At 36.4% G+C, this 19262-nt stretch overlaps 1 pseudogene; it reads right to left on the bottom strand.

The window, feature by feature from the left end:
• Positions 1–4203: 4203 nt before the first annotated feature.
• On the bottom strand, positions 4204–10377 carry LOC133711204 (laccase-14-like; annotated as a pseudogene).
• Between the last annotated feature and the right edge of the window lie 8885 nt (positions 10378–19262).

Raw genomic sequence — 19262 nt, 5'->3', positions numbered from 1 at the left:
CTGTGTGTGTGTGTGTCTTGCAACCAACGGTCAAATATGTTTAATTAATATTGATCGAACTGTGATCCTCTAGTCTTGAATCAATTTTATGGCATGGTACTACTACTATATATATTCTTTAATCACTTATATCAGTCTTATATGTGAACGGTGAGTGTATGTTATCGGATCCCTAATTCTTTTGATCGATACATCTTTTCTTATAGTACAAAAAGGTAATTCACTCTTAATTAGTTAAGTATCTCTTAGGATTAGTTAGTTAGGCATTCGTTTAGTAGTACTTGTCCAGAGTGATCATACATGCAGTCCTGATCACCTGGTCAGCAACTGACCAGGTGATCAGGATCATCATACATGTTCATGTGATGGGTAATACTTTTTGAATGCTCAATGCATTCATGTGGTGATATGACATGAAAGAGTCAACTATTGTTAAGCTAGTTAAGTTCTGATATGATATGAAAAATAGGGACCTTTACTGCAAATGTGTTTATAAGAATTTAGACAACTCTAACCATTGCGAATTAATTTTGATTGTAAAGCACGTCATCCTCAAATCCATGGTCTACAATAACTGATAAATGGGCAGTTAAGGTCCAAATCTATGTCGCAACTTAGGCACAACATACCCGACCTCCGCCTTAGTAGCTAACAGCAGCCATGGCAGCACCTGCAACGTTTTAAACGCGCGACCATCTGCCGCAACCCTCTAATCCAACCTCACGGTGAGGTTCTGAAGCAACCCCACAAGCACCACTAGAGGAAGGGGGCGAAGAGCCAATCCTAGAACGAGAGCATTTTGTTGATTCTTTTTATCACTGAGCGGCATTATTAGTTTGCTACAAAGTAATTAGTTTAGATATCCGTTACATATTTTTTTGAAGGGAGATATCCGTTACATATTAGACCTTGTTAATTTGAATGTTTGTTCGGTCGCTCGATGGCTCTGATGCTGCTTGTACAGTCGGAAATATAGCTTGTTATCTAGGCACAGAAAAAAGTGTTATTATGTAATCCTCTGACCAGAGATCGGGTTATACACTTGTAAACTATTCAAGCCTTGCTGTCATTTTTGTTTCTTAATTTGGTACTATTCTTCTCACATACCAATAAATAAGAAACTTTTTTTTTTTTTTTGATGAGAGGTAAGAAACAATTAAGTTGTGGGTTGATGCCTCTAGTGAGGATGATAGCTTTGCTAGCATTTCTCAGCGGTGTTCTAGCAAGTTTGGGCAGAGGAGTTGGGTATTCCAACGAATCCAGCCACAATGAAGACGATGGAAATGAGAGTTTCCTGTGGAGTCGTCTTTTTTGGATTATTGGGAGATTCTATTCATACCTCTAAAATTGATATTTAGACATCCTCACTTAATAGACCTCCAACTTACTTTTACAAATAATCAATATGCTATCTACACCTCCTTAATTTTCCCATAATACCCATCATCCAATAATATCAATAAAAACTTTTTTTTTAGAGTGTTCTATTCATATACCTCCAAAATCGGTAGTTAGACCTCCATCAATTTTTGAACGTTTCACAATATTATTTAACTCTTGATATAACTAAGCTGAAAAAAAAAAATTAAAAAATCTTTCAATTGATAGCTCTCCCCCACCTGCTTATTATTGTATTTTGTAGGCATACGCATCTTTAGAGGCTAAGAGCAGTTCATTTTTTCAACTTCCTAAGATTCTCTCGTTTCATATATTAGCTCAAACAGTACGCTGCAATGGATGAGTATGATTTTAAGCGAAAGTGGCCTGTTGGTGTTTTGGTTAGAGAATATTGCATATCCGAAATTGACTCGAGGAACTACAAAGTAAGGAACTGGTTAGTTGATTTCTCCACTGCTTGGTAAGGATGAAGATCATAACAAAAACAAAAGGGAAAAAATAGCATGAGGATGAATATTTGTTGATTTCATACCTCTAAAAGGGAAAAGACTTTTTTTAATTTTTGTTTTTTCTCTTTTGTGTCTTTATTGGTAATTTGACATGAGTTGAGAAAGTCAACTATCACTTGAAAAAAGAAAGAGGTCCAAATGCCAATTTTGGAGGTATGAATAGAAGCTTCCCTTATTCTTTTCTTGTATGCCGTGATTGTGGGCAGCGGCGGGTTTGACGTGGAGGTATCTGGTAGCGCAGTGGTGAAGTCAGGATTTGATGTCAAGTGGGGCACTCACAAAATATTAAAACTCATAAAAGAAAAAAGAATTTCATTGACAACTAAAAGAAAAAAAAATTGAGAGTTGACTCAATTGGCAAGGGCGGACTTGAGGTGTAAACCCACACAAGTTCGATCCCCGCTACCAACAATCTCTCATTTGGTGGGCAATCTAGATGTCCTGCATAATTCCATACCAATGGGCTGGGCTGGGACACTGGCTAGTTTCGTAAGTCTTGTTGGGTTGAGGTCGTAGGTTTGCCCTGGCCCTGGTAGTGTAGGGAAGTCTCCCTCTTACCTAAACTTTTTTGTAACCAAAAAAAAAAAAACCCAAAATGATATCTTTTAAATTATCTAAAGCAATTTGTCAATAATATACTATATTAAAAGTAATTCAAAACTAGTATTAATGTCCAAAACATAATATATATTATATATAAAAGATAAATTTTCAGACCAATAAAAAAAAAACACACAAAAGCTATCCGTGCATGGAAGTTCAAACCCAAGACCTAAATGTTGCTAACTGATCAACTTTCCACTATGCTAGACCAGTCACAATATATATTAGTCAAACTAGAATATATATAATCTACTAGGTCACGGGACCTAGTACGCCCCAACGTGGCTCCGCCACTGTGGTAGCGTGCTCAGGCGAGGACCGGATCAGGCTGAAACCGAGGTTGGAACGATCGCCCTAGGCGGGGTTTTCGGTGTTTCTACATCTGAGGACGTCATGGATGATAGGTTGAGCGATGGTGACGGAACCTATTAGGGATGCGAAGGTGGTGTTCAGAGCGATTCCGGTTTGGGATTGTTTTTTTTAACACTGGTTTATGCTGTAGCAGCTGCATCATAGCTGTGCTACTGGGGGTGGAGGCAGCGACAACTGCAACGCAGGTGGTGGCTGGATCAATGCAGTGGCAACAATACTATTGTCGTGGCGGGTACTGTTCGGGGTGCCCTTAGCAAGTTTTGGCTGCTTTTGGTCTCTAACTTGGTCTGGGCCTCATGGGCTAGGGTTTGGGCTTCAAATGATGTTAGGCTTTGGGATCTAGGGTTGCGCTTTTATTTAAGGTCTAACTTTGGGTATGATTTTCTACTTTTTTATTTCAATTTATTTGAGCTGGTACTCAGTGTCTGATATTCTGGCGATTTTCTTCTTTTTTGGGAAGGAGTTGGTAGGATCTCAAATGAGCCAAGAAAAATTACAATATTTGTGCCTTTGATTTTCCATAGTCAGTGTTGATTTTATTTTGGACGGGGTTCACAAGATCTTAGGATCTTAAAAGGTTGAATTGCTTATGTAATAGCTTCTTCTGTCACCCACCCTCCCCCGGGGAAATTTGTTATGTAATTCCGTTGAATTAATGAATTGTCATGTTTCTAAAAAACAAAAAACAAAAAATTGTGGGAGGTTGACATTAATGCTAAAATTACACACTGTTGAATATTAGCATTTAACCTTTGATGATCATATTTTTGGTCCTTTTCTTCTTTATGCTACCACACAATCATCGGTTCTACATAATCATATGTTTATCTTTCTTATCACGCTACCTAAACAAATTGAGAGATTGAAGAACCACATAAATCATTGGTCCTTTTATAATATGTTGTAAATATTATTATCTATGTGGCTGTCCACTTTTAATACTCATTAGTTATGTACTTTGATGTAAACTCTACCTCTATATAAAGGCAGTGGCGGACGCAGAGTTTTTTTTTTATAGCGAGCTGAAAAAATTGAAAGATAACAAAACAAAACTTCGATGAATGAGACAAAGTTTCAATCTGCATATTTCCTAGCAAATAAAAAGATTGTTTTTTCAATCAATGCATTTCTCAATACACAAAATTTTTTGCAATCGGTTACAAGAAAACATTCAATAAATTTTCCTTTTTTTTTTTGAGTTGAAGGAGGTTAGACTTTATTGATAATCAAAAAAAACTTTAGGGTAAACGCTCTTATTATATTTAAATACCAAAGACCAAAGAAGATTTATCATTGTTTAAGGCAAGCAACACAAGAAAAAGGAAGGCAAAATTTTTATTAGCTCCTATACCAGAATGGCAGGGGTACACATACTTTTTGAGTTCTACATAAACCCATGATCATGACCACGTAGCTTAATAATATATGGATCCAACTTCAAAGAAGAAGCAAAAACCCAGCAGTCCAGCACAGAGACTACAGAAATACAGGGAAATAATTAACCAGAAAGACAACAGAACGAGGTGGCGGCACCCACGTAGCCTTGACGGCACGTCGGCACCCGACATCGACAAGTTTGTATTCCGATACAACTCTACTCTTTTCTCATAACTGCATCAAAATCTTGGACGCGAGAGTTTAACGAAATTTTGCAGGGAGGCATATAGGTTGGGGGATGGCGAATGCTAGTCTCCGGAGTGCCCCCATTCTTCACTATAAAGGCAACGTCCATACCCCAACTCAAGTGCTTTTCAAAATGACAATGCCAAAACCATACACCTAGAGAAAAGGAAAATTATATTAGTCTTTTAACATATAATGACCATAATCATCACATGCATTTCTTGTAGTTTATCTTGTACATACACACACACACTAGCAAGGTGTCCGCGTTTCTTGGGGGTGATATTGTGAGGTAATGAAAAGTGGGTCGATAAAAAAGAATAGTGTTTTTTTTTTTATTGGACATAGAATAGTGGTACTTAGGTTATTTTTAATTTCAAATTTACACTTTTGTCTATTTATATTTTGTTGGCTTAATTTGATAATTATGTTATGTAAAGATATTATGTGTTACTTCATAATTTAGTGAAGCCTTTTGACACTAAAAGAGGGTCTCCATGCGTGTATTGTATATATATCAACATCAATTCATCTTTCTCATGAGCTACATAGCACGCGAGATGGAATTGAGAAGACACATTATATAATAGAAGCTAGCTAGCCTCCATTCAAAATGATATATATATAATGTGAAAATTCTTTAGTACTTTTGGAGTATTGAAATTATGGAGTCGAAAATCGTTAAATTGCAAATTGTTTGCAGTGTACCATCACCCAATGAGCTATCTAACAGCACTTCAAAGTTTCAATATTTCGAAACACTATAGACAATCTCATATAATATAATGTAAGATTTCTTCAAGTGTACGTTATGAAATAGTTTGCAACAATTTGCAATGGTATGAAGGAAGACATACCAGGATTATTTGCAATAAATCTGATGGCCAACCATCCATTCTTTGGAATCGCAAAGGTAGTTACTTGAGGAGGATCAAACAAATTAAATCGTTTTGGGTCAGTCTCGTTGTCACAATTCCCAAAACCATATCCGACCACGTAGAAGCTATAGCCGTGCAAATGCATTGGATGACTCATGGAATGGTCTAGAACGTTAGTGCCTTGAAACACAATCTCAACTGATTCGTTGTAATTCAAGACCTTTACCTTTCTCGCTTGGTCTGTGAACACAATATCAGGATCAAAAGTTACATCTGTGAAGTTATAGGAAGAAAGTGGTTGGTCTGGGAAATCTGTTGAATAAACTCCGCTTATGTTTCTGCATCAAAATGTTCAAATTAGTAATTTCACATGCTATAAGAGTATAAGCTATAGCACATCATTTGTGAAGCTGAACACTCTTCCTTGTGTGCAACCTCATCCCTCTAAAGGAGTGAATGTGAATGAAATAGTATCACATTTTAAGAGATTTAATTACCTAACAAAATAATCTGCATGCATTATAGAAGTGTACTGTATGTGGACCACTACTAATGAACTTGTGGCATGTTAGAGAATAATCCAACAATATATATCAAGCTATCGTACCAAATCAAAGTTGCTTGTGCACACAAATATTAGAGACAGATTAAAATCTCATTTAGCCATAATATATAAGAAGAGTGGAAGTGGGATAACCTGTAGTATGCCTGCAAATTAAACATCTATACCCGGGTTTGCCCAACTTATATTGTTTAGGCTTGTAGCGATTTCTTGGTCTGAATCACATCCAGAATGTTCACAGTATAGGGAATTCATAGACACTGCTATATACATTTTGGTATTAATGTTCATCGGAACATTGACAGGGTATTCCGGAGTCGCTAGGCTTTTAATTTGGTCGGTAAACTTTAATGCTCCAAAATAATCCAAATATGAGGGAAGGGTACTCGGAATTCGGAAAAGAAGGAGATGTTGGAGAGGTATAGTTGCCATTGTATTCAAAGATCGCAGTAGCATTAGCATGGTCAAAATTATCAACTTCAGCATCATCAGTCCAATATATCCGAGCAGCCATGTAATATTGGCCAAGAGGCTGATTTGCTTCGAATAGGACATCCATATATTGTTTGTCCGGGAAGTGTTATTATGTAGGCTGTGCTTATGGGTTTTATATAGGCTCCATCAAGGCCTACCACAGTAAGATTGTGTTGAGCAACTGCAAAGAAGACTTCTGCATTCAAGTTTGCATTCACTATACGAAGAAGATAGGTCTTGCCATAATCTATCTTACGGCGATAAGTTGTTTCTGCATGCAATCTGAAAATAATGATCAATTTCAGCAATGGATTTCAGTTTTACTCATATATTGCTACATATATATGCAACAAAGACTGGCAAGACATGTATGTCGCAAGAGCATGAACGACTTTAATGTAACAAATGAAGTTTATACATGAGTAATGTTTATATTCCAACTTTAAGAGAATGTGAACAGGAGATCATCCTGTTTATCGTAATAATCGAAGCAGCAGGTTTATATCCACAAATTTGGATACTGGAAAAGTTGTTCATGAACATTCTATAATCTATATAGAGTTGGAGTGCTAGCTAGCTACATCATATGAAATTAATTAGCCTACTTAAATATATAGGCTTGTATACACAAACTTATTTTCTCTATTCACACACCTCTTCTATTTTTCTATTACTTTAATTTAATTTTTTTATATAAATTACCCTAACTACCCTCCCTTGTAATTATGTTTATTTTTATTTTTTATTTTTTCTATTTGACAAGTCAATCATGAATCAAACATCATTATACAATAAATTAATTCTTTTCACCTATATAAATGAAGGAAAAATAACAGGTTCATTAATTAAGTGGAATGACTTATATTATTAGACAAGGAATATGTTTCCCAGGTAATTACGTTCATCCAACTGAATCTAAATTGCAAATGTTAGTGAGCCATGACCTGTTGGTTAGCTAGCCTAACTAACATCGTGGATGTCACGAGTTCAAATCTCATTGACATCAGGGGTGGGGAAAAAACTGTCGTCCAGAATAAAAAAAAAAATTAAAAAAAAAAAACAGAATCTAAATTGCAAAGTTTATCTCTTCTACTACGTTTAGATTCTTCATTTTCAAAAGCATGCTTCATACCCCTCCTACTTGTATGAGGACAAATTTTGCAATTTTGATTCAGTTGATGAATGTATTATTTTTCCTTTATTTATATAGGTGAAAAAATTGATTTATTGTATAATGATGTTTGATTCATAATTGACTTGTCAAATAGAAAAAAGGAAAAGAAACATAATTACAAAGGAGGATAGTAGGGTATTTTATATATAAAAATTTGAATTAAAGTAACAGAAAAATAGAGGGGGTGTGTGAATAGGGATGGCAAAAATCCCCCGCGGGGCGGAGCTTCATTGGATACCCGCCCCTAATGGGGGGAGAATTCGGGGACAAATGGGGAATGGGGATGGGGATCCCCAATCCCCGCTATCTAAGATTGGGGATGGGGCGGGATGGTATTGTGATCCCCATCCCCAAACCCGCCCCAATAATATATATATATATAAATTTATTTTTTATTATATAAATCACAAATATATACATTTATTACTTTACTTTAATGGCTACACTTTTACTTTAATAGTTTTTTTTTTTACTTTTGCACTCACTGAATTATGATTTATGAATTTAATCATGTTTTAATTTTATTTGTTGTAGATTTTGATTTAAAAAAAGACAATATGAAAAAAAAATTATTTTATTTATTAAATTCTTATTGGGGATTTGGGGCGGGTTTGGAGGCTTAGTCCCCAGTGGGGATGGGGACGGGGAATCCCCAGTATATTTTTATTGGGGATTGGGGCGGGGATGGGGGTGGAAAATGACCTCGGGGATGGGGATGGTATTGTGATCCCCATCCCCAACCCGCCCCATTGCCATCCCTATGTGTGAATAGCACCACCCAAATTTTATTCCAGATGTTCTTGTCTATCTACAATTTAAATCGTACAAATTTTTTTTTTTTTGACCAAACGCTAGATAAATTTAAAGACCAAACTTCAAAGACAGAAAATATCATTGGATAAACAGTGATTTTCAAAGAAAAATAATTCGATGGGCGAATGAAGAATCCTTAATCAGATAATTATTTCTTCAAGTTTTAGTCATGCTCTGGTTAATTAGTTTTCTAAAAAGAGTATGTACCACATTGTTTCTTTTAATTCATTTTAGTTGCAAATATATATTCAATTATATTGTGTGTAGATTAACATACCACTGGAAAGATCCCCTGGCTGGCCATTTATAGTGTAAGCATCAGAAGAGGGTAAGTCGCTACCGGTTTCCATAGCCGTATCAACTACTGCTTTCAAATCTCCCATGTACCAAGAGGCTGAAAAACACCAAATACAATATACAACTGTAAGTGGCGGAACCAGGATTTGATCTTGGGGGGGGGGGGGGGGTCCAGACATAAAGTGTCGGTCACATAACGGAATTACTATAACGTAAGTTGGAAGTCAAAAAAAAAAAAACAATAGTATAACAATAATCTAAAAATCTTATTCAATAGAATTCGTAAGCGGTAAGCCAACAATCATGAAAAAATAAAACACAATTCCTACAAAAAAAATCCAACCCAAAGGATGAGTAGAATATAGTTAACCATATATCAAAACATAACTCGACGTTCTTGCATGTCTCAAAAGTCATCTATTATTGAGTTGATGGTAAATTTTTCTGCAATTTCTTTCTCAATGTACATCAGTAACGAGTCTGTAAGGAAGTCATTCTCCATTCGGTTACGAAGCCTTGTTTTGACTATATGCATAGCAGAAAATGATCGCTCTGTAGTTGCTGTAGACACTAGAAGAGTAAGCACAAGCACAATCACTCTATAAACAAGTTGATACCTTGTTGATCTTTTAGTTCTTACTAACCACAGAGATAAATAAGAAATAGTTGAAATACTTTTGAACTCTTGATCTTTAACCACATCATACTCAAAAAATTCAAGTTGTTTCTTGAGTTGCAGCTTCTCAAGACTGCAAAGCCATGTGGATAGAATTTTTCTACCAACTGACATATGGCATCAATCTTGAAACACTTGCTTATTTAAGTAGGATCCAGAGCTGAACTAAGAGTAAGTAGCTCTACAACATGCTCATTAAACCGGTTATTTAATTCTTGCAATTGAGAATCTATGGCAACATAAAATATATCTACCTGGTAAAAATGTTGAACTGTCCAATCATCTTGTTGGTGACGAGCTCGACCTCCTCTTCCAACATAACGAGCATTCATATATGGGATATCTATGTTACGTGCCTCACAAAAAGAATTTACCTTAGCAAATAAAGTATCCCATCCATCATCTCTCAACTTTTGAATGAATGCTTTAGTAGAGGACACAAGACTCATGGCATTCAAAATGTCTTGAGATTGACTTTGTAAAGCTAGACAAAGTTCATTAGTATTCTCCATAATTTCTTCCATGAGATGTTAGATGAAGACAAATTGATACGATGTCATTGACTCATAAGTTGAATCTGCATCTCCTGCTTGAGGACTCTTCCCTTCCTCAATTATGTTCCAAAGAACCTGACAAGTTGGGCTAAATCTTTGTCTCAAACTAGAAATAGATCTGAAGTGCGAACTCCAACGAGTATCTCCAGCACGCTGCAAGGTTCCAATTTGGTTAAGTCCTCTTCCGGTCTCAAGTTCATCAATTGAAGTCAAATATGCAATCTCTTCTGCTTGAGCACTTTGAAATTCATCATTACGCTTGCATGAAGCACCGAGAATATTGACAATAAAAGTCAATTTAGTAAAAAACTTTTGGATAGGAATAACTTCTCTCGATGTTGCTACTAAAGCCAATTGCAATCTATGTTCTAAACAATGAACATAGTAAGAATACGGACAATCCTTCAAAATCAAAGCTTGTAGCCCATTCCACTCACCTCGCATATTACTTGCACCATTGTATCCTTGGCCTCGAATATTTTGGATATTTAAATTGTGATTTGATAAGACTGAATATATTGCCTTTTGCAATGTCGATGCCTTGGTGTCCGAGACATGAACAAGTCAAAAAAAACGCTCCCAAATAAAACCATCTTTGTCAACAAATCTCAATACTATAGCCATTTGCTCTTTCTTTGACTCATCATGAGCTTCATCAACAATTATGCAAAATTTTGAATCATCAATTTCTTCCCGAATGGCCTTTTTTACTCTTACTGAAAATGCTTGTCACTACATTTGTTTTTAAATCTTTGGCGACATGTAAGAAGCATTTCTTGGAGCATTCTGTAATATAACTTCAGCAACTTTTTCATTATATGAAGCCAACAATTCTAAGAGTTTCACAAAATTGCCAGGATTGATTGAATCAACGCTTTCATCATGACCTCTAAAAGCACAACCTTGAAATGCAAGCCACAAACTGCTTCAATTGAAGTTTTGACTCGTAGACGGTGTCTGCAATTTGTTTTGAAGTATAATTTTCAACAGCATTCCGTATATGCTGGGGTTGCTTCATCAAGTCGTCACAGGCTCTTATAGCATTCTTATGAAAAGAGTCAGAATCTTTACCCATATGACTCAGAAAAGCACAACCCTTTCCATCTCTTACCTTCTTCCAACTTTGAAATCCCTAAATAGTGAAAGCTTTGTGGCCAGAATGGCCCGTGGGCATATTAAAACGAAAACACGGTAGACAAAAAGCTTTATCTTCAGTCGGAGAATATTCTAACCATGAAGAAAATAGTGCAAACCACGAAGATTGAAAGCTACGGTTGCGCTTTCCTTTTGGTGGATTTGATGAAAGTAAAGGCTGATATGGACCAAGTTTAATATAAGCACGTCGGACTTCATCTTGTAGATTAGGATGATATTCCCAAATTTGCGGACGTTTTCCCGGATCACGTTCTAGTGAATCAATCTGAATTTCATTGATTTCAGTTCTTGGAAATTTAGCACGATTTTCAGCCTCTTGAGTCTCAACATCAAATTGTGGTAAGGTAGCACTAGATTCGGCGTTTTCGGGTGTTTTTCTTTTAGTAAAACATTTATCAAGTGTCTTCTGTGTGGATGACTTTTTCATCTACAAATCAAAAAAAAAATTGCATATTAACAATGGGTATTCAAATAAAATCAATCGAACAGAAGCATAAAAAAAAGGGAAAAAATATAATACAGCACAAAAAAAAACAAAAAGAAGAAGAAGGATATCGCACCTTTCACAATTCGGTTGCTACAAATTAGAGAGAGAAAAATAGGTGACAGAGTAGAAAGTGGGATTTTTTTTTCGATCACAGTAGAAAAGAGGGATTGCAAGCCCCAACTTATATAGATAGCTGTCAGAATCCTTTTTGTTTTTTTTTTTTAATAAAGGGCTTGTGCGGTTGCCCTCAAACCTTGATTAATAAAACTGTCGAATACAAGGGGGGGACATTAAGCCTGAACCCCTGATTACAATAAGCATCTAGAGAATGTCCTGAAAAACTATCATGCGTCTCTACCAAATAATTGTATTCAACTAGGCACCAACTAGCAAAGAGCGCTCCACTGGCGACTCTATTTGCTTCAACATAGCGGTGACATAACGGAAAAATAACTCGATATGTAACCCGATTACAACATAGCATAATTACCATAAGCACAGCTTCCCCACTATGTTGCCGCCGGAACATAAATCCGACAACACTTAGTCTCACCCTACTACTAGGAGGCAACGACCACTTGACGAAGCAACGAACTCGCCGCTTACCTAGAGCAGACAATGCACTTTGAGTGCATACACAAGCAAAAAGCCCGGCTGTCAGAATCCTAATCATACAAGAATACTTATTTATTACTATATTGACTTTCTTCTCTTATTTTATTAGTTCTTTATAAACTATTATTATTGTTTTTATTTGTTTAAATATGACAATCACGTGGGTGGGTTTAGAGAGTGGGAGAGTTCCTTTTATTAGTTCTTTATAAACTATTATTATTGTTTTTATTTGTTTAAATATGACAATCACGTGGGTGGGTTTAGAGAGTGGGAGAGTTAGTAACTTAGTATATTATATATTTATGTACAATTGAATTTGGGGTGGGGGGGGACATACATAAATCATTAGTTTAATTAATAATAATATATACTTATATGTATCTGCCGAAAAGCTGGGGGAGGGAGGGGGTCCGGACCCCGTCAGACCGAATGACGGGTTCGCCAGTAAACCAGTACCAATGTATACATAAAAGTTGTTGTATCTGAACTTTGAAGTCTGGACTTTGATTAGTTTTGCATACCCAACACAATGATCTCATCTTCATCTGGTTGAGGAAATTGAAATGTGGTTCCAACAGCAGGCAAGATGACAATGGCACCTTGAACGAACGCTCTTGTCCAATCACTATGAGCATGCCACCATAGAATTCTTTCTTCTTCGGACAATATGACTTCATAAGTAAAATTAGACCCGGGAGAAATTGGACATTGTGTTATAAATTATGGACCATCTGACCATGGATTTCTCGGCTGTCTAACTCCATGCATGTACATATCTCTTTGTGAGAACTAAATTATGTTCATGTTTTATCGATGCATTGGAAAGAGAGAGGAGTGACTAAAGCCCTTTGAAAGAATTAAGAGACATGTGTCATCGCACATGTATTGGAACTTGTTAAGAACAAGCTCTGATTAATTATAAGCAATAGGGAGAATATCACAAATGATCACTCAACTTTTACCTATTCGACACTTTAGTCACTCACCTCTTAAATATATCACTTTGGTCACTCAACTTTAACTCTGTTATTCACAATACATCGCACTTGGAACTTGTTAAGAACAGGCTCTGATTATAAGCAATCGGGAGAATATCACAAATGGTCACTCAACTTTTACCTATTCGACATTTTAGTCACTCACCTTTTAAATATATCACTTTGGTCACTCAACTTTAACTTTGTTATTCACTTTAGTCACTTCGTTAATTTTTTTCATTAAAAAAAAATTATTTGCTACAATATTAATGATATTTTCGTCCAATCAATTGTGATAAATTGATAAATCTGTATTAGAATGATTCGGAGAAGTGATTAAAGTGAGATAAAATGCACCTTGGGTGACTAAAGTGATTGACAGAGTAATAGTTGAGTGACTAAAGTGATATATTTGAAACTTGAGTGACCAAAATGTCGAATGAGTCATAGTTAAATGACCATTTGTGAAATTCTCCCTAAGCAATATATATGACATGCAGGTGATGCATGAATGCAAGAGACAGGTGATTTAAAATACCAGTGAATACTGAAACCATAATATCCTTGGTTATGAACATTTACATAAACCGTGTCTCCTTTGCGAACTCGTATCTCCGGACCTGGAAAGCTGTCATTTACGACTAGCATGCTCTTTGTTTCACATAGCCTAGTGAAGTTCTTCTCCCTAACCTAAACATTAAAATGTAAACCAATTAGTACACATATAAACAGCTGCTAAATCACCAGTTTGTATATACGAGTGTGAGATCGAGTATTGAACTCGAAAGTATACTGTCCACTTACAACAAATTCATAGTGATGCACCTCGCCATGAACCACCAGCAAGAACAGAATAGTAAGAAAAAGAAACCCTAAAATCTTCGTCAATGGAGAAATAGTCATTCGGGATATCATTTTCTCAGTCTCCGACTCTCCTCTACTCAGGAAATAAGAAGACACTGGCTACCTCTACTTGTTGGCGACTTCGATCCAGTCTATGACAGCTAGCTCTTTATACAAAATCGGTAGGTTCACTACTCTGTGTGTGTGTGTGTGTATTGGAACCGACGGTCAAATATGTTTAATTAATTGATCGAACTGTGATCCTCTAGTCTTGAATCAATTTTATGGCATGGTACTATATTATTTAATCACTGTGTGTGTGTGTGTCTTGCAACCAACGGTCAAATATGTTTAATTAATATTGATCGAACTGTGATCCTCTAGTCTTGAATCAATCCTATCATTCCTATGTCACTTATATCAGTATTATATATATATATATATATATTTTTTTTTTTTTTACGATTCAGTATTATATATATATGAACGGTGAGTGCACGTTATCAGATCCCCAATTCTTTTAATCAATACATCTTTTTTTATAGTACAATTCTTTTAATTAGTACTATATATATTCTTCAATCACTTATATCGATCAGTCATATACATAAACAGTGAGTGCACGTTATCAGATCCCTAATAAAATTAGATATAAACCCAAAAATATAAGCTAAAATTGAGAAAAACTCATAGATATTTTTCTTTCAATTTACACCCATTCTACATAAGCAAACCTCCATATAGAGTATATATCTATAATTAATAGTTTTTCTCATTCTTTGATATATCTAATATGCCCGTCTTCTGATTATGGAGAGTTAAATTAAGTATCTTGCTTAATCTTATCATCCATTTGAATTTGAAATATTAAGCAAAAAAATCAATTCATTTTGACTTTATCATAATCAATTACGTCCTTAATTTCTTCATTACCCCATATTTGATTACTGAGTTGAGTATATATTTCTATATATGCTCATTACAATAGTAGTTCATTTCCAGCACAAATTTCAATTCTTGTTTTCCTTATATGTAGCTATTTTCTTTTCGAATAGATTTTCAATTTTCTTTTCCTTGATGGGGTCAATTATTGTTTCAAAAGATGGAAAGAGATTTTGATTCAATCACTGGGAGAAAATGTTTTCCTTGCTTGAAAGAAAGGGCGGGGGGCAAGCAGGTATGATACTTCTCGCTTGTGTCTATGAAGAACAACTAAAGAAATGTTCTTAAAGAAAAGAAAAGGATTTGAGATGGGGTCAAGAAATGGGGAAAAAACTTTTGTTATTGTGTTTTCACTCCTAGGCTCACATTTGGTGCCTCTCTATATTCTCAAAAGATTTCTAATTGTAAGGTATGTATCTTGTTCTTGGATTACTTTCTTCTTCTTTTTAGGTATATTGTCATATTAATCCCATGATAGCTTTTTACTCTCAACTACTACAATTCTAATTTACCTACTAAGTAATTAGATGAAAGTGAGGCTAGAATTATGGATCTTTGAATTATGTAAAAAAAGATCCATAATTCTAGCAATCATGATGAATTTAATGAAAATTGCAATAATAATGGGACCAATAAAAAAGATTTACAATTAAGGTATTTAAAGATGACGTTAATTTTGTTTGGACCCAAAATGAACATTTTGGCCTGACAAGGCACGTCTTGGAGAAATTGAGCCAATGTCAGTGGCTCAAGCTATATATTGTCAACAAGCTCGAAATATATATTTAGAGGCTAAATAAAGCCTACTATGGAAGTATGACAAGTCAACTTTAGCATATTTTCCTACTTCGGCTAGGAAAAACCGAGCTAGACAAGGAAGGAGGGGTGGCAGACTAACCAAATGAAATCGAAATGTGCTAAAACTTTCCAGATTAATTCTAGAAAGCCCAAGGATCATTTCTTATGAAGAATGTCAGAGCTAGATTTGAGTGGAAGGCCTTCAAACAATCAGTCCAATTTTCTACAGAAGCAAAACTGGAAAACTGGACCTGTAAGAGGTCCAGCAGCATTTCCAGCCGAACCGCATGAAATAAAGCTCTAAAAATTTGTCAGGATGATCTACACTCATAGTGGAACATTTTTTATGAAAAAGTCGAAGGCTCATTCTGAAGGCTTGTTGGAGAAATAATTGAAGGAATAAAGGGACAGAAACTGACCTAAAACCAGCTCAATATTCACATGTTCATGTTTCCTACCCACATGAAGAAAGCTAGATGCTTTTCTTTTTTTCCTTGGATATATTTTTCTACAACAATCTCTTTAATAGATCATCATCACTTCCATGTTTTTGCACCTTTATGCCTTGCTTTCATTTCATCATTTCTCTATCTTTTCCATATTTTACAAATCACTTTCATACTCCACTTTCATTATTTTTCTTCCACTCATCATTTCACTCTTCTTTTTCTTCCCTATATAAACACCTTCTCCTCTCATTCTAAAAACACTCATTCACAACACAACATCAAAACATCTCTAAGATGATCTAAGTTCTCTCTAGAGCAACCTCTCTAAGAGCAACTCCTCTCCTTCTCTTTCTCTTACCGGTGATCACACTCCTAGTCCTAGTCTTCTCAGAAGCCGACTTTTAGTGCCACCAAACCCTCTGTCAACGTACTTCGGTCCTAGTCTCCTCGAGAGCCGATTGTAGTACCACGACCAAACACAGACACCCATTCACATACAACAACAACATCTCTAAGATGATCTAAGTTCTCTCTAGAGCAAACCTCTCTAAGAGCAACTCCTCTCCTTCTCTTTCTCTTAGCGGTGATCACACTCCTAGTCCTAGTCTTCTCAGAAGCCGACTTTCAGTGCCACCAAACCCTCTGTCAACGTGCTTCGGTCCTAGTCTCCTCGGGAGCCGACGGTAGTGCCGCGACCACAACGGTTACAGAACCAGCCAAGCAAAGGTAACGCCCTAGCAACCCAGCCAAGCTAAAGTCACGCTTTAGCAAGATCTCAATACTTCCCGGTGATTTCGCTCTGCTCAATCTGCAATATTGAGTATCGACTTGTGAACAAGAAGAAACTTCAGCAAAGTCCTCACCACGAGGCAGAAAGAATCCCACGACGAGGTTGGTGCTCTCCTCGTCTACAATCGCTTGAAAGAAGTCAGGTCAAGGGACACCCCCGACGACCGCACCCGAACGGTGCTGGCACGCCCGCGCAAGAAAAGAGACTGTTGACCAGCTGCAGCAAAATTGGAGCCAAACAAATTTCCTTTCAAAAAAAAAAAAAAGATGACGTTAATTTTGCTAGTTGACTTATGTCTGTCATATTTAAATTATGGCAATTTGTGTAATTCTTCTAAAAATGAAATCTAATATTTTATCATAGTTGGCAATAATTGGGTGTAGATTGAAAAGAAATAATAGGTGGGTTTTTTCCATTAAATTTTCTCGAAATTGGGTATATAATGAAATGCCCCCTCTTTTAATTAGTTAAGTATCTCTTAGGATTAGTTAGTCAGCCATTCGTTTAAGTACTGTCCAGAGTGATCATACATGTTCATGTGATGGGTAATACTTTTTGAATGCTCAATGCATTCATGTGGTGATATGACATGAAAGAGTCAACTATTTTTAAGGTAGTTAAGTTCTGAAATGATATGAAAAATAGGGACCTTTACAATTGTGTTTTATAAGAAATTAAGAATTGAGACAACTCTTAACAATTACAAATTAATTTTTGATTGCAAAGCACGTCATCCTCAAATCCAATGTCTACAATAACTGACAAATATATGGGTGGTTAAGGTCCAAATCTATGTCACAACTTAGGCACATACCCGACCTGCGCCTCAGTAGCTAATAGCAGCCATGGCAGCACCTGCAACGACAGCAACGTCGACGACCATCAGCCGCAACCCGCTAATCCAACCTCACGGCTGAGGCTCTGAAGCAACCCCACAAGCACCACCCAGAGGAAGGGGGCGAAGAGCCAACCCTAGAACGAGAGCATTTTGTTGATTCTTATTTTCATCACTGAGCGGCATTATTAGTTTGCTACAAATTAATTAGTTTAGGTATCCGTTACATATTAGACCTTGTTTGAATGTTTGTTCGGTCACTCGATGGCTCTGATGCTGCTCATACAGTTGGAAATATAGCTTGTTATCTAGGTACAGAAAAAGGTGTTATTATCTAATCCTCTGACCAGAGATCGAGTTATACACTTGTAAACCATTCAAGCCTTGCTGTCATTTTTGTTTCTTAATTTGGTACTATTCTTCTTCTCACATACCAATAAATAAGAAACAATTTTTTTTCGATGAGGATAAGAAACAATTAAGTTGTGGGTTGATGCCTCTAGTGAGGATGATAGCTTTGCTAGGATTTCTTAGGACGTTATCAATGGTAGGTTGAGCGATGGCGACGGAACCTGGAAAGGGTGCTACGGTGGTGTTTAGAGCGGTTCCGGTTTGGGATTGTTTTTTTGAACACCGATTTTTGCTGTAGCGGCTGCATCATAGCTGCTTTACTGGTGGTGGTGGCGACGGCGACTGCGACGCAGGTGGTGGCTGGATCAATGCAGGTTGCGGCAACAATATTGTTGTCGTGGTGGGTACTGTTCGGGGTGCCCTTAGCAAGTTTTGGCTGCTTTGGGTCTCTAACTGGGTTTGGGTCTCATGGGCTAAGGTTTGGGCTTCAAATGCTGTTACGCTCTTTAGGTATGTTTTTCTCCTTTTTATTTCAATTTATTTTAGCTAGTACTCAATGTCTGATATTCTGGCGATTTTCTTCTTTTTTGGGAAGGAGTTGGTAGGATCTCTGGTTTGAGACATGAGCCAAGAAAAGTTACAATATTCGTGCCTTTGATTTTCCATAGGTAGTGTCGATTTTATTTTGGATGGGCCTCACAAGATCTTAGGATCTTAAAAGGATAAGATAGCTTCTTCTGTCATCCCCCCTAGTTGTTATGTAATTCCGCTGAATTAATGAATTGTCATGTTTCTAAAAAACAAAAAACAAAAATTGTGGGTTGATGCCATCTTCTTTATTTATTGGACTAAATTCAGTTTGCCCCCTCCAACTTTGGGACAAACATCAGTTTGATCCGTGATTTTTTTAAAATACGATCATCCATGCACTTCTAATTTCCATTACCCCCGCCCAAATTTTAAAATTGCCTCCATTTGTGATGTCATAAGCTGACTTGGCACCGACATGAGGGACTTTGACCCTCAGTCCGGACGAAATGTCCAAACTACTTTTGTTACCCATATTCTTCTTCTTAAAAGACTTGAC

The sequence above is a fragment of the Rosa rugosa genome, chromosome 5 (assembly GCF_958449725.1).
Source record: "Rosa rugosa chromosome 5, drRosRugo1.1, whole genome shotgun sequence".
In the NCBI taxonomy this organism is placed as follows: domain Eukaryota; kingdom Viridiplantae; phylum Streptophyta; class Magnoliopsida; order Rosales; family Rosaceae; genus Rosa; species Rosa rugosa.
The sequence above is the reverse complement of the archived record's forward strand: the minus strand, read 5'-3'. Positions and strand labels throughout refer to the sequence as shown.